This window comes from Lampetra fluviatilis, chromosome 17 (assembly GCF_964198595.1).
Source record: "Lampetra fluviatilis chromosome 17, kcLamFluv1.1, whole genome shotgun sequence".
Taxonomy (NCBI): domain Eukaryota; kingdom Metazoa; phylum Chordata; class Hyperoartia; order Petromyzontiformes; family Petromyzontidae; genus Lampetra; species Lampetra fluviatilis.
Window position 1 is genome coordinate 6,222,297 of NC_136291.1, and position 16,883 is coordinate 6,239,179.

The 16,883-nt window shown below is 48.1% G+C and overlaps 1 protein-coding gene across 10 annotated transcripts in view; it reads left to right on the forward strand.

Annotated features, from left to right (window-relative positions):
* The first annotated feature begins 10,051 nt into the window (after positions 1-10,051).
* Positions 10,052-16,883, forward strand: part of LOC144936880 (uncharacterized) — an 86,775-nt gene continuing 79,943 nt past the window's right edge. For all 10 annotated transcript variants that reach the window (XM_078864075.1, XM_078864083.1, XM_078864084.1 and 7 more), the window contains exon 1: positions 10,052-10,687. The gene's annotated coding sequence lies outside the window, so the exon portion shown is untranslated. The remainder of the gene's footprint in view (positions 10,688-16,883) is intronic.

A 16,883-nucleotide genomic window follows, 5' to 3' on the forward strand; every position in this document is an offset into this window, starting at 1 on the left:
TGCCTTCATAGCACCTATGAAGGCCGGCACGGCACACGAGGGGGTGGGTGGCCAAGACCACGGCCGGCCGCCTTTGTCTCCTTTAGAGGCGATGTTTACACATCGCACCAGGTACTAATTTGAGGCTAAGTCGACCTAGGCGAGGCTCTGGACCGGTTCAGATAATCGTCACTGATGTTGACCGTCAGCGGGCATTAAGCTCAGTTCGCCGGGTTAGCAGTGAAGTGCGCTAACCACTACGCCACCACTCCCCTACATGTGTACACACACACACAAAGTGTTGCCGTGTTTATACGACCGTTGGGTGATGCCCCCATCATCTCTGTCCCGAGCCAGTGGTGGAAATTCCACGTTCTTACGGCGGGGGTCCACATCATCCGCGATTCAGTCGGTGTGGTCAGATACCGTCGACGCGACAGTTTCACCTGAAGACGGAAGCTTGTGTTGCCTCCGAAACGTCGTGATTTTATTGTTTTTTTTTTAATACAAATTTCATTTTTTACCTACGTGACTTTACCGAAAGAACTAAGAGTATGACGCGAAGCGGGTTTGAACCTGGGTCGCCGGGCTGTGTGTGAGGAGCCACCGACGCGCACGGAACAGGCGCATGTTGCCAGCTGCCGCGGCGATGTCTGTTGGGCAGTAGAGGGCAGCACAACGACACATACATTGTTGTACTCTACTTCTAAGGCAAATGAAGCAAAACGCAAATAGATATGCGAGGTGTGTGTGTGTGTGCATTTATCGGTGGCCTGGCTGAGACCATGAGCTTGCAGTTGTTTAATCGCGGGAGGCCGCAGATCGATTTTGAAACCAGAATCTCAGCGCTGCCGGTTCAGTGTCTCTGACGCGGCCTCTTACGGACCACTTGCAAAGCCCTCGTCTTTCCATGACAACTCACCCAGTGGCTGCTTCCAGGTGGCACCTCATTTCAGGCTGAGTTGACCCCAAGGTGGCCCGAAGCCGGCTGTTCTAGGGTGTCTGCTTGGAGTGGGAGCGTACCGGTGTTTGGACGAGTTTCAAGACTCGTTTGCAAGAAGGTCCCGATTTGTATGTTCGCAGCCGTGCTAATCGGAGCTGGGAATTGGAAGGACAACAGCAATGTAGTGACTCGGCGAGGCTTTCCGGGATACATTTTGTCATTTTAACAATGAGTTATCTTGCAAGTGTTTTGCGAGCCAGAGGAACGTGAGAATCGCCGGAGACAAGGCAATCGTGCGAGGGAAAAACACTCAAAACAGCCACCAAAATCCGGAAAGACCGGGAAAATGGCACTGCCCTGCAGAGTAAAACGTTTCTAACAGGCGACATTCCGGGCAATGGCCGGAGAGAGATTTGGGTGGATTTTAGTTAGAGAGGGCAGTTGTTTGTGGCCGCGATGCGCCGTGGTGCGTCGTGATGCGCACTCCATTCCCAGGGATCACTGCACGATGAAGCCGTTGGGTAGTGGGAGCGAAACGTCGTCGTACGTTGATGTTGGGGACTTTTCAGTCGTGGGGATTCCCTGAAAGCCACCGGTACCGAGGATCTTTATTGGTCACGATCAAAACATCGGCGCGTTTGAATATCACCTCTGCAAAACGTGACAATTTTGTCGGGTGGTGGAGGGTTTAACGACACGAATTTGGGCATAAAAACCATCACCTCGTGGCCTAACGCCACAAACAAATATTGACCACTGCCATCGCAGTATCACAAACTGTTGCTGCTGTTGCTGCTGCTGTTGCTGTTGTTGAAGGCTGAGCAGAGTTGGATGCGCACCGCGTGTGCTCCTGCGGCAGCCGCTCGGATTGTGTGAATGTCATTCGGACCTCGCTGCCTTGAGAAGCGCTCCCACGGGGGTGGGGGGAGGGGGGAGGGGGAGGTAGGGGTGATCGCTCACCTCGCTCCTATCTCGCGCCTGCAGAGCTGCGACCGGGTTACAGCTGTGACCCCCCCCCCCGGCCTCGCCGCTGCCGCTACGGTGGCGCCCATCCATGGGTCACGCGTTTTATTTTCCCCTTAGTGATGAGATCCACGCACGAGATGAGGTTGGGTACACGCGCCCGAGATACGGGTCATGGATCATCATCAGCAGCGACCTTGTCAACTGGTGGATGAAGACCCGAGCAGCAGCAGCCGCCGCCGCCGCGGTCAACTCTCGCGGACCTGTGCGATGGAATGATCCACGGAGCGCCTGAACACGCGCGGATTCGCATCGCTCCATCTCCTCCGTGGTTGTACTCTCGGACGCGTTCCATTCCTTGGCCGCCACCCCGTTATTATTCTCGATCGTCGCGGCCCATCGTCTCTTGTAGCCGTGAAGTGTCCTGCCCCAGCCCAACTTGATTTTTTCGTTAGTATGTATGTGGAACTTCTTTCGCGCCGTACGTATCCAACCGTGCTAATCGGAGGTGCGGGGGAAGGACAACAAACTAAACACAAAAATGTGTTATAAAGAAACGAGTTTTCAAGCTATATTTATAAGTGCATAGTTCCAGAGGCTTTCTAATATCGGAAAGAAGAGCGTTCCAGACGGCCGCAGAAGCGCATCTGAAAGCGCGCTATGCAATGGCCATCTTTGTACATATCAGAATTACGATTGTGGTGATGATGATGATTTGAAAAATATTGCAATGCAGCCGTTTGTCGAAAGGTGTCTCTCACGAGCAATTACCAGCCACTCATCACGCCGTTAAATATTGTGTCTGTTCTCTAGTCCACGTCACGCGCTCTCCAAAAAACAAACTTGCATTTTGGAAAGTGTTCTTTTATTCCCATTTATTCCTGGTAAACGACTCATCGCTGTGCTACTTTTGGTCCCTGGGCTACAAGTGGAAGGACAAGTGCCATTCAATGGATTGATCACGGTATCATAACAGTATCACATTTGTTAAGGCAAAAAAGGTAATTTGTCAGTTCCGTATTCTGTCGACGAACCCTTCTCTCCAGCGATATTAACATAGTCCGCGCACGCACAACACTTGTGTTAATCCACTCTTGGATGAAGATCTCCTCGTGCAATGTCGGTCGTGGTGTGTTGTTTGACCGCTCGTCAGTGCAGATTGGCGACTGGTTCAGATATTCAGTCACTTAGCCGTGGCCCAGGAATTGAACTCAGGTCGCCGGGGTCTGTAGCGTGGTCTGCTAACCACTGAATTATCCCCCCCCTCTCCGCCACCACAAGGAATGAGTAAAGGGGCTGAAATTCTGTCACAGGAGAGGGCGAAATTCAGTCGTTCGGTACCGCCCCTCAATTACGAGCGACTAACATGCAGAGTCAAATCACAAACTCAGAATCTTAATTTCGGCTGCAAGAATCCGATGAGCTATGAATTTTTTTTTCACAGATGTCCAATTTATCACATTTGGCTTAAGCCCTCGCTGACTCTTCCAAATTAGCTTTGGTGACGTGGCTCTGAGCAGGTAATTACGTGAACAAAACGTGGCACGCCTTAACGTGTCACCTGTATGAAATGCTGTGTAAAACGCACCCACACACCCCGGCCCTGTGTCATATCCTGGGCACCTCCCAAACTATTTTAAAAGCTGGGCAGTGAAATATCATTGCTCATCATTGTCTTCGTAATGCAATCTTTACCTTTCTCATCATAATCATTAGCAGCCTAGATCAATCAACTGCTGGATGAATTCCTGCCTAAGGTCAAGATTACTTGTTAATTGGTCACATTAAGACTCAGTTTAAGGAGAGTTCTGATAGTAACATTGGCCATTTCTGGATTTAGTTGTTGTGTCTGCGGGAGTACGCATGAGTGCATGCGCATGTGCACCACTTTGATCAAACCACTGCTGGATGAAGGCCTCCCTAATCCATCACCGTCTCGCACGGTTCTGGGATGTCACAATCCACGTGGCAGCTGATTTCATTGCTCCATCTCATCGGTCCGCCCTCGTGGTTGCCACCACGTGAGAACTTAGCATGAAACTATTCCACAGCGCGTCAGCTCGAGCCTGAGATCGCGAGAAGTGTGGGCACCACTTCACAGTACGAATATGAAACAGCAAAAGTTAAATGAAGGCCCATTCAGAGGATCCCTGTCGTGAAATCAGCAACAAATTATCGGCATGAACGTTACAGACGAATGGTCAGGGTGTCTCTTTGTCCGCAAAAGTGCGGATTTTATATTCTTTGGGTCTTTCGGTAAAGTCACGTAGATAGGTTATGTATTGTTATTTTCTTTGAACCTATCTCTGTGACTTTACCGAGAGACGCAAAGAACATGAATTCCTGCAGTCACGAAAGCTTTAAGTGTGGAGTTTATGTTTAAAGCCCCGAGCTAATACCTGGTACGAAATTCCTATGGTAGAGAGGACAGCAGGGTAGTGCGATGCTAATGATTGAACCACACAGCAAGAAGTGTCTGGGGTTGATTCCTAAATCGGGCTCCTCTTCCCCCCCCCCCATACAATATATCTGGTATATTATTGGCAAAACGTCTCAATGCAGAACAATTACACTGCAAATCGCTCAATTGGGAATACACATTGCAGCAACATCGTTTCCTACTGCAACAACTTGGGCGGGGGGCCTTCCTGAAAGCGAGTGTTGAGATTCAATGAGGCTTTCCTGAGCAAGCGTAATAAATAACAACAATAACAACCATAACACTAAAATAGAGGTCGTTCCATCCTTAACAGCACAACCAACGGTTGACTTCACAATGAAGTGGAAAAATAATATTGAGATGTTTTGCAATCCACTGCTGGATTAAGGCTTCCCCATTATGTGTCAGTAATGGATGGCGTTTGACCATACTTCTCCACGCTGGTCACGTTGGGTTGGATGTAGTTAGGGGCCGAGGACCAGTTCAGATATATCTTGACACTGATGTTAGCCATGGCTGGGAAGACAACTCAGGTGTTAATTCTAGATTTGAAGCTTTCATGACTGCAAGGATTCATATGCTTAGGTTTTTCGGTAAAGTCACGTAGGTAAAAAAAATAAAATTAATAAAAGTAAAATAAAAATGAAATAAGAGAGGCTCTCACTTGATACAGCTATCGTGCTGTGACGGTTCCACCTGAAGACGGAAGCTTGTGTTGCCTCCGAAACGTCGTAATTTTTATTTTATTTTTTATTTTACTTTTATTAATACAAATTTTTTTACCTACGTGACTTTACCGAAAAACCTAAGAATACAACGCAGGTGGCCAGGTTTATAGTGCAGCATACATTCCCTTGCTCCACCATTGCAGTCAAACTCCGTATACAGTGGTTCCCAGTCCATTACTTGATGGAGGTCAAAGCAGTTTAAGTAAAACGTCGTCGTACGTTGGTGTTAATTTCGTGGAAAGTCTTCAGCCACTCACGAGGAGGAGCTTTATTGTTCAGAATTTGCCACGTGCAGATATATTTCTGTAAATGAGACAATATTGCTGAGTGGTGAAGGGTTAATGAGAAGAATATTGGCAAAAAAACACTATTACGTAGCCCAACCAAAAAATTAAGACGGATCATTGCATTGACTATTGAAACATACGTTTTAAGTGAACTATGTATAGTTTCTAATATAAGTGTATACACACGTACTAACGGAACACCCTTATCACCCGTGTAAGCTGGGCTCAGATTCGGGGTCTTGACACTTTATGTGGCACCTTGTTAACAGTTAAAGTGGCACATTTCTCATGTCAGGGACCAGTCTAAAACATTAACCGCTCTGGTGAACAGTCCATTAGGGCACAGGAAGTAAGGCGATATTCTTAATTAGCTTCCTGCCTTTCACGATGGACTTTCTGTGCGTTAAGAGGATGCTCACAGAGGCTTATAATTGCACCAGTCCAATAAAGGTGTCACTTGTTATTCATCTCCGCTGCAGGTTTGAGAACGGAGCCGGCTTTGCTCTATTCTGAGATCCGTTCCTCATTAGAAATCTGTGCAGCACCGGGTCAAATGTCCAGAGCGCCTCAACTAATTACCGAGCCACCTCAACCGCTCTTTTTTATATAATCATCATGATTATTTCGATTTAAAGCTTTCGTGACTGCAGGGATTCATCTTCTCGGTTCTTTCGGTAAAGTCACGTAGAAGGGAAATAATAAAATAATTAAAATAAAACATTATTTTCTTATGTTTTATTTTTATCATTTTATTATTTCAGTATGTTTTATTTTTATTATTTTATTATTTCAGTATGTTCTATTTTTATTATTTTATTATTTCTCTTCTACGTGACTTTACCGAAAGAACCAAGAAGATCATGATTATTGCTACTACTGCTGCTCTGCTGGATGAAGGTGTCCCCAAGACGCGGCCATTTCTCACCCAGCACGTGGTATACACGAGCTGACGTCATCCCCTCCATCTCCCCCGGTGGGTGTCTTCTCAAGATGCGTTCCATTCCTCGACTGCCACTCGGTAATTATTCTTGACCCTCGGTCATCATCCCTTCTGGCGGTGACGTATTCTGCCCAAGGCATTTTGTTTGTTATGTTTTAGAGATTGCAATTAACATGCGGTATGTTCTCTAATCCAACGTGCTCCTGCAAACGTCCATCTCTCCATGCTTCTTTGGACATTTTTTAAAATAAATGTTTGTTCTGTATTAAAAAAAAATGTTCGTTGATTTAACCATTATTTACAATCATTTTTCAATCCATTGATGGGTGAAGATCTCCCCGGGAACATGTCGGGCACGGGGGCTGTTTGCAGGTTGGGTGGTGGTGGAGGCGCGCCCAGGACCGTTTCGGATATCACTCGCCACCCTTGTTCGCTGGCACCGGGAATCGAAGACAAATTGCCGGATTCGTAGCATTGTGCAAAGAACCACTGAACCACCGCTCACTGTATTTAATTCAACCAAGTTTAAAATTCCCACGGGATATAAATATATAGAACATCCCGTCTGAAATAGCGTTAGCTCAATGTGATAATGAACACATCCTGTTTTCGTGTTTTAAATGAGTGTATCGTCTTACTGTGCTGAGAGTAATTGTTTTGTAAAATCCAGTAATACCATTTCAAAATGTGTATGTAAGGTATATATATCGGTGTAAGTGCCTGGCTATAGAGTGACTTAAACTAATAGGGTTTTTCCCCTGTTTTCTGGTAACAAAACTGACACCTTTTGCAAGGAATCATGCTTACATTAACCACAATACTTGCAGTGTGGACCAATCAGTTTCAAAGACAATGCATAAATTATCAGAGTATTGTTTTTTGTTTGCATTTGACTGCAAGTATTGTGGTTAATGTAAGCATGATTCCTTGCAAAAGGTGTCCGTTTTGTTGCCAGAAAAAAGGGAAAAACCCTATTAGTATATTTTGGTACTGGCAATGGAGGTCCCATGATATAGAGTGACTTGTTACAGAATTTCAGTGGCCGGGGAACGAACGTGCGTTCACATGAAAAATTAAGATATGAGCCCTTTCGAAAACAGTGCCGCTTGGAATATTTGACTTTACCCTTAAAATATTTTTGGACGTTCGATCAAATATTCCCTAATTCTATTCCAACCGTGCTATCACGAGACCAATCGATTGCATTGCCATTCATAACTCTGCAGCTAGCAGTGCATCACCCTGTGTTGTAGAAAACTGCCCTGGAAGATGAAATCAAATCACTTTTTTTTCGCTTTAATTTAATCTCTTCATTCACACTCGGGACACACCTTCGACAATGCACTGCTAAGAGTTGGTCATACGTCAATTAAACTTAAAATATTCTCTTAAGAGCTGGGGGGGTGGGGGGGGAAATAATTTATGCAATGTGCTATGTGCATCGGTGACCAGGCGAACGCCAAATAAAGCCGTGACACACTTTTCTCAAGTCGTGTCGGATTATCCCAGTAGCAAAAGTAGCTACATATGATGTAGTAGCTATGTATGATGTAGTAGCTACATATGATGTAGTAGCTACGTATGATGTAGTAGCTATATATGATGTAGTAGCTACGTATGATGTAGTAGCTACGTATGATGTAGTAGCTACATATGTAGTAGCTACGGGCCCCGCACTTTCAAGGGCCCCGCGATCAATGATTTCAAGCTATCAATGCCGGTTCAGTGATTCTGCACTTGCTCTATTACTATAGGACTATAATTAAATTGACTTTTTAATAAATGTTTTCTCCTACAACATCAGAGTACAGCGCCACAGCTTTGTGACGTCATATTTGAGGGGGGGGGGTCTGACTTTTTGTGACGCCGTGTGACGAGGGGGGGGGGTAAAAAATCGTCCAAAATCGCGTGACGTCATTTATGGACGGCCCCATACTTTACCACGTTGGTGAGCGTGAGAGCATATAAGTACAATGAAACAATTCATTTCCATGTAGCTCCAGAGCCTATAAACAATCTGTTGGTCGCCCATCAAAGCACTAACCAGGCCCAGTCGTGCTTAGTTTCCGAGATCTGACAGGTTCGGACACATTCCAGGTGATCTGATCATTAGCCGCACCCATCCTAAATTTCATTAAAATACATCCGTTCTTTTGTAACTCTGCATACAAATATAAATTCACATTTGTTCATCTATCGGCCAACTGGCCTCCTGGAATGATGTTAATCAGCAGTCAGGCTTGCTGAATAAAACATATATCCTGCTGGTTTGCCAGATGTTTCGATTTAAAGCTTTCGTGACTGCAGGGATTCATCTTCTTGGTTCTTTCGGTAAAGTCACGTAGAATTGAAATAATAATATAATACAAATAAAACATAATAAAATAATTCTCAGGTCGCTTCTGAAAGAACATAATTCTCACGACGTTTCGGCCACAACGCAAGCAGCCGTCCTCAGGTGAGGAACAGGTCTGTCGGAAAGACAGCGTCTGAATGGGCACCATTTCCGACAGACCTGTTCTTCACCTGAGGACGGCTACTTGCGTTGTGGCCGAAACGTCGTGAGAATTATTTTATTATGTTTTATTTTTTCTATTTTATTATTTAAATTCTACGTGACTTTACCGAAAGAACCAAGAAGATTGCCAAATGTTATTGGCAAGAGCGCTCTTTCAAATCGATGGGGCCTGGTGTGATGTGTGATGCCCTCGCCATCGCTCGGGGAGACGAAGGCAGCTTACGCCACCTCGTGTGGCGTGCAGGCCTTAATAGGTGCTCGCTAACAGCAGCACTTACCGCCACAATGTGTGTGTGCGCAGGGTTAGATTGAGTGTCATAGTTTTTTTGGCATTGATTGCTTCCCCTTTAATCTTTCACCGCCACCCATGCTGGGTGGCAAGCGCCTTATATTTATTTTTTCACAATCTCAGTTCTGCTTAAAACAAAACAATATGTGATACAGTACACGGAATGTCGATCTCAGTCAAGAGGAACGCAACTATTTTGATTTTGGCGGACAACTGGTTAACAAATAGCGCGCACAGAGCGATGCAGTGAATTTCGTGACCAAATGACCAGGCGATGCGAATTCTTTGATGATATTTTTCCTGGCAGTGATGGGCAAGCACACGTGACCACAACAACAACAAAGCTCTACGCATTCGTAACTCAGAATCTGCATTTGTCCTGGAGAAATCCGATGAGCGGTGAAGCTCTTTTTCACGGATGGCCTTTAAATGGGAACGTAGAAAATTGGTGACATTTCGGGCATTGGCCCGCGATGTTAACTCCCTCGCCTGGTATGCAGGAGGTCATGGGTTCGATTCTGAGTCTGACGCCTGTATATCTGGAGTTGGCATGTTCTTCTCGTGGTCGCATGGATTTTCTCCGGGTTCTCCGGTTTTTCTCTTCACGTTGAGAATCCACGTGCTTTTAGACTATTTGGCTGATATAAATTCCCTCATGTTAAGTAACTTCGTTGAGCTAGAATTTGTGATGGTCAGGTCGCTTCTGAAAGAACAGCTTTATAGCTCAGTGTGGGCCCGACATGGCAAAATATTTAATCTATATAATCTATATGTAGTTTCATTGGATGACTTCTTAGGAACATCAATGCGTTGAGGAATGACGCATTGCCCGAGCCTGGATGACGATGAGTCGTTAGGTGTCGCTGTGGTGAGAGTTGTCAATTTCGGCTGAGCAAAAAGGGAAGAAAAAAAGAGACAACCCAGCCAAGGGACACTCGTGTCAGCTGGGCGGGTTACTCGGTGACAGAAGAGGTGTGGTGGTGGTGGTGGGGTTATTGAGACTCCCATTGGCGTCACGCCGCGCGTGCCAAGAATGTACACAGCACAGAGGCAGCAGCCACGCGCTCGCACATAGACTCGCTCGCAGACTCGCACACGCAGTCGTAGAACTCAACTCACTCAACTCACTCAACAGACGCATAGAAGGCACAGAACGCGTCGACTTGTCCACAGTCGAGTAGGGCATACTCGCCCACTCGTAGACTCGCTCACAAACATACACGCAAACTACACACAGCACACCCACTCACTCAAACTACACACTGGCACGCACACACAACGCACACTTACCGATTCACTTCTAAACTCGGGTACATTACATACACACAAAGCGAACACACAGACTCACTTCCAAACCACACGCACACACACTCCACAGACACACCGATTACACAACAACCATTGACACACACACATACACACAGATTGCACAGACTCACTGACTCACAACATCACCCTGATTCACCGACAAACACAGCGAGCGCGCGGCCGAGTGGACACGCAACTTGAACGCGAAAAACAGCAGCAGCAGCAGCGACCTGTGATCGACCATCCCTGGGACATCTTGCGAGTGTGACAGCGACACAGCAGAGCCGTGACGGTACGAGTCGGTCCCTCGCGGTCGCAATCGCCGAGACTAAAAGAGTAAGGTTCTAATCCGGTGACGGGCGAAGTGGGGGGGGGGGGTAGAAAATGTGTGTCCGTTCGGTTCTTAAGCAGCAGCAGCAGCAACTTCTTGACGCGTTAATACGGTATCGATTGGTTCATGAGCTCGAGTTAAATGGCAGGGTTCCTGAAACTCAGAACTCTCACCTGCGGAACTTTAAATCACACCCAGCCAGGAGTAGCACTTGTCGTAAACAACTTGCGCGTGTGGGCCAGTGTGTGTGTGTGAGCTGGCTGGGTCATGTAGCCCGCATGCCCAGCCACCGCATGCCTAAACAGCTTTTGTTCGGCCGGATCGAGGGGGCTAAACGGGCGCGGCACGGGCTAAAGAAGAGATGGAGTGATGTGGTACAGGAGGATGTGAAGCTGAGTGGACTTGCCCATGACTGGTACCAGCGGTGTCAAGATCGGCCTCTGTGGAGGAGGCTCGTTAAGGACGCTACTGGGCAGTTTGAGGCAGTTGCCCTCCAATAACAACGGAGGGCGGAGGAGCGACGCTCACAACAACGAGCGGAGCGCCGGGTGGCTAAAGCACAGCAAGTTGGCACAGTAGGGGGCATAGGTGGTGCATCAGCCAGTCATCTCGGTCATCTCAGTCAGTCGACCTGTGGCACCTGGGTCTGCCCCGTGACCTCCTGCCGGCGGGCGTTCGACACTTCACGTGGCCTCAACGTGCACCTAGCCTGGCACAAGCGTCGTGGTGACGTCACCGATACTTAGTGGCGAATGGCGGTGATTGTGTGTTAGTGTGTGCTAGTGTGTGTGCGTGTGTGCGTGGGGAGCGGTGGTGCAGCGGTTAGCGTGCTGCGCTACGAACCCGGCAAACCGAGTTCAATTCCCCCTCACGGTCAACATCAGTGACGATTATTTGAACCAGTTCTGGGCCTCCCCTAGGTCGATTCAGCCTCAAATGAGTACCTGTTGCGGTGCGTAAAAACATCGCCACTAGGAAGACAAAGGCGGCCGTTCTGGCCTTCATAGGTGTCCCCTAACAGCACTTTCCTCAACAGTCTGTTAAGGCTATAGGGGGATCTTTGTCTTTTTGCCAGTGCGTGTGTGTCCCTGTGGTTAACGCGGAGCGGTGGCGCAGTGGTGAGCGCGCTGCGCCACAGACCCGACAGTGACGATTATCTGAGCCGGTCCTGGACCTCCCCTAGGTCGACTCAGCCTCAAATGAGTTCACTGATGCGGTGCGTATTCGACGTCAGCACTGGGGAGACAAAGGCGGCTGAGCGTTTTGTTGGCCTCGTGTGCCGTGCCGGCCTTCTTCGTAAGTGCTCGCTAACAACACTTGACCCAACAGTCTGCTGAGTCTATATGGGGGGATCTTTGTCTTTGTGTGTCTACATGGGTCTCTTAAGTGTTTATAAAACCCCAGTTAACATGCAATGAACGTTGTTCTAACATCAACCAACGTTGGCCTCTTTGCTATTGCGACACTGCGTATAAGCCACCGTTGTGGTGAACTGCACAGTGCTGCCGTTGTGCGAGTGGTGACTGGTCGCTATTAAACCCAGCGGACCTGAGTTTGATTCCCGCACCACGGCTAACATCAGTGGCGAGTGGCGTCTGAATCGACCACGCTACGTCTGTGGCTGTCACAACACCCTTCCACCCATCGCCAAACCCGCACTGCCCAGCTTGGTGAAGTATGGTCAAAACAACCCCATGACCCCCCCCCCCCCAACGCACGGCTTGGGGAGCCAGTCATCCAGTAATGGGTTGACAAAAGTGCTGCAAATGCCACACAGTAGCATCGTGCCGGATTAAGATAGTGCGTGGTCTGTAGCATATGTTATAAATGGGCCCTAAATAAAAAAAACACGTTTAAATATTAAAACACAAATGTTTAACTTGCATAGTAAAGTAATTGTGTGATTTAATTTGCTATACAGCCAGATAATACAGATCGCTAACCTTAAACACCCAGTCGTTCGTAAAAGTTGAAGGCGGTGCAGAATCACTGAACCGGAATTGATGGCTTGAAAGCATTTAGCGCGTGGCCCTTGAAAGTGCGGGCCCCGTAGCATGTGTAGCTACTTTTGCTTCTAGGATAATCCGGCACTGAGTATACGCAACCGGGCAGCAATTAATTAACAAAGTTGTTTTAAATCAAACCGTATACGCATCTATGATAATACGCATTCCCTCCCCCCACTCTCGTATCTTAAACTAAAAGTTCCGGTGGGTCTGTCTGTGTGTGTGCGTGACCGGGTTGCGGGATGCGTCTTACTTTCCAGGGTGTCTCATAATTCTGGGAATTACGGTGACCCGATAATATAATTACGATGGCACGGCACTCATAAGCCGACTACACAGGTTAGTCCACGTTATAGGCGTAGCTGAGTCACCTGTGGAGCATGCGTCTGTGCTGCGTGTCTGTGGTGATTTAAACTTTCCACTTTTCTGCGTAGAATGTTCCTGAATAGTTTCGCAAGGTAATACATACATTCCAGCAGAGTGGGCGGGGGGAAGGTCATCTAAATATGAAAGGGCACGCTGCCTTACGTGTGTGTGTACAGATATGTAAAGCCAAGTCACCGATGAGACATGTAAGACCTCCCGTCTCTCTCGAGATCTCACCTGGCTCAACAGAATTTGCGGCGCTCTGTCTGAGAGCCCTTGGGAGTCTCAAAAAGCTTCGCAGGAGCATCCTGCGTCGGGGATGTTTGGCCAAATTCTCATCCGTGTACAAGTGCAGCCACGTTGTCGATCTGCTGCCTAAATGGGGGTCTCCACATTTCACGTGGGCCTTGGTGGAGGGGGCCGTTTGACCATAATACCCCTCGATGGTCAGTGCGGGGTTGTGAAGGCACAGAGCGTAGGGGCCGTCCATAAATGACGTCACGCACCTAGGGGGGGGGGGTCAGACATTTGTGACGAGGGGGGGGGGGTTTGAGAAATGTGACGTTACATCAAAATGCGCAACTTTACATAAAAATAGACAACAGGTTCTACTTAATTAAATATACTTTTTAATTAATGTTTTCTCCTACAACTTCAGAGTGCAGCGCCACATTGAATACGCACTACCAATGACAATAGTTTAAAGCGATTTGAAGCATGTTTTATTTTGGCGGGGGGGGCAGAGCTTTGTGACGTCATATTTGAGGGGGGGGGGGTCCTGACTTTTTGTGACGCCGTGTGACGAGGGGGGGGGGGTAAAAAAATCGTCCAAAATCGCGTGACGTCATTTATGGACGGCCCCGTAGATGTGGGCGCATAGAAGTACTGTACAGCTCCCAGTCCTCCACATTACTTTCCCTTACCCCGAAGCTGAGAACAACTGCCAAGCGTAGTTATTTACTCAATGGGAGTGATATCCACGCTGTCTATTGTTTAATAAAATATATTCGAGCTCCCTTCGCGCACACACACACGTCCGATTAGCACGGTTGGCTACGTACGATGCGAAGCAAGTTCACCCACCATATATACTGTACATGCCGATGTCACCATATACACTGGGTTGCTGGGGGAAATGTTATTTGCCAGCTCCTATTAAGGTCACAACACAGAGCAGGTTATGGGACGAATACTCATGCTGATCAAATCACCACACCGAGCATTCATTAGAGTCGACCTGAGCAAGGCCCAGCCCAGATTCAGACGATATTTGTCACTGATGTTAACTCCAAGGTAGAAATCGAATTCAGGTGACTGGGTTCGAAGTGCGGTGCGATACGCTACCGCTTCCCCACACTATGCACATACGCAGCCACCCACGCTGGTGGATACATTTTAAACAATGAGACAATGTTTGAATTCGCCATCGCTCACACATTTATTATGTCTCCACAGCGTAATCGCCCCACCACGTTGGTGTGATCATTCACGGAAACATCATATAGTTCGAAAAATAGTTTTGTGCGTTAATGCATTACAGGAGCGTGCCTATAAACAACGGGGCTGTTGCATACATCCCCGGAAATCGAGGTGGCCATGTGGCTCAGAGGGCCCATGAGTCCATGAGCTGAGATCAGATATTGCACTTGTCGCTGCCATCGGAGGTGGCAACCACTTTAGCGCAGAGGTCGCAAACGGGTTTTGATTCCTTACCCGTACCAGGCCGCACCAGGGTCGCAAATGGGTACCCGTACCCGGGCCGGGTACGGGTACCCGTTCCCTACCCGTACCCTACCCGAAATGAGTGACAAACGGTTACTCACCAGTGACTCACGGCCTACCCGTACCCGTACCGGCCGCACCAGGGTCGCAAACGGCTACCCGTACCCGTACCCGGCTGGGTACGGGTAGCCGGGTATCGGGTAGGGTACGGGTATCGGGTACCCGGTTGCGACCTCTGGTTTAGCGGTTACAATTTCTTGATGTGGCCCAATCACAGTGCATTGCGTGATAGCCATTTGAAATGATCGGGCTATCAAATAATTCAACTCTCTATCAGCCACGTAAACATATCGGTGCTATTGAAGTTACGATCTCTTAGGCGGTACCACTTTCTGCTCTGGGCCATGGACTGTACTGTATCAGAATGTTGAGATACTGGGTTGGAATCCAGGTTTCAGCCACCTGTGATTAAACCGAGTTCTCAAGTTGATAGTCTCATCTAAGCGTTATGAAGTGTTTGGTTTGACTCACAGATCACAGATGATGTCTTTAGTAAGGGCGTCTGTATGAGGTGTGGCTAAGAGGGTATTGAAAGGACCTCAGAAGTAGTTCAATGATGTCACCTTCCACGGGCCATTTTATTAACATGGGGTGATGGTACACCACTTTCCGTGAGAGTTCCAAATGGTAATGTCATAATCTTGTTACAATACTGCAGCAATGTCACAATTGCAAGATAATTTGGGGATCAATGGTAAAACATGATGAGGACTCTCCTACACCCTCCTACACCTTCTCCGGTCGTATGGGTTATTTGACCGTACATGACCATGCTGGCATGCTGGTCAATTCTGGTTGGTTGGCTGTGAGCAGGGACATGGGAGCATATAAGTGTAGTACAACAATGTTTTCTACGCTGACCTCTGCTGTTCACCAAGTAGTCGCAGACCGCCTATAACAGCTCTTATGCATGGTGATCACCCATCCCACCACAACTCAAACTCAACGCTGCTTGGCTTCCGAGATCTAACGAAACGAGCCACATTCCTGGTGATTTAATTATCAGCAAATACCGGGATGTAAACACTCTTAACGTCTTACCCCGGGTCTCCCTTGCAGAGACGCGTTTAACTGGTCTATCAGCGGGGGTTAATTACTTTTTGGGAAACATTGTATCGTGGGGTACTGCAAATTGACGGCACGGAGATGTACAATTCCGTAGTGATGTGGCGTAGCGATTCGTTTTTCGCCTCCAGTTATTCATTTACACTGCTCTTGATACTCTCGCCGTTTATATAGAAATCGAGTGTGTATTTCAAGTGTTTTAAATGAGTGTTGTGTGCACGGATGAGTGCGACTGTGACAGCCACCTGCGTGGCCATGTAAAGTCAATGCGCTTGCCGATGTGTGTCACAGGGTGTTGGGGGGAGCGGTGCTGTAGCGGTTAGCGCGCCGCGCTATGAACCTGGCGACCCGGGTTCGATTCCCGCTCACGGCTAACACCAGTGACGATTATTTGAACCGGTCCTGGGCCTCCCCTAGGTTGACTCAGCCTTAAACGAGTACCTGGTGCGGTGTGTAAACATCGCCACTGGGGAGACAAAGGCGGTCGGGCGTGGTGCCAGGCCACCCACCCCCCCTCGTGTACCGTTCCGGCCTTCATAGGTGCTCGCTAACAGCACTTGCCCCTACAGTCTGTTAAGGCTATACGGGGGATCTTTGTCACAGGGTGTGGAGCTGTGGTGCAGCGGTTAGCGCGCCACGCTCCGAACCCGGCGGGTCCCAATACCAGTGACGATTATCTGAACCTGTCCTGGGCGTCCCCTAGGTCGACTCAGTCTCCACTGAGTGCCTGGCGCGGTGTGTAAACATCGCCACTGGGGAGACGGGCTGAGTGTTGACCACCCCTCGTGTGCCGTGTCGGCCTCCATAGGTGATCATTAACTGCACTTGCCTTAACAGTCTGCTGCAGGTTATACGGGGCATCTTTGTCTTTGGAGCGATGGTGCAGTGGTTAGCACCCTGCGCTATGAACCCGGTGAACCGAATTCGATTATCGCTCA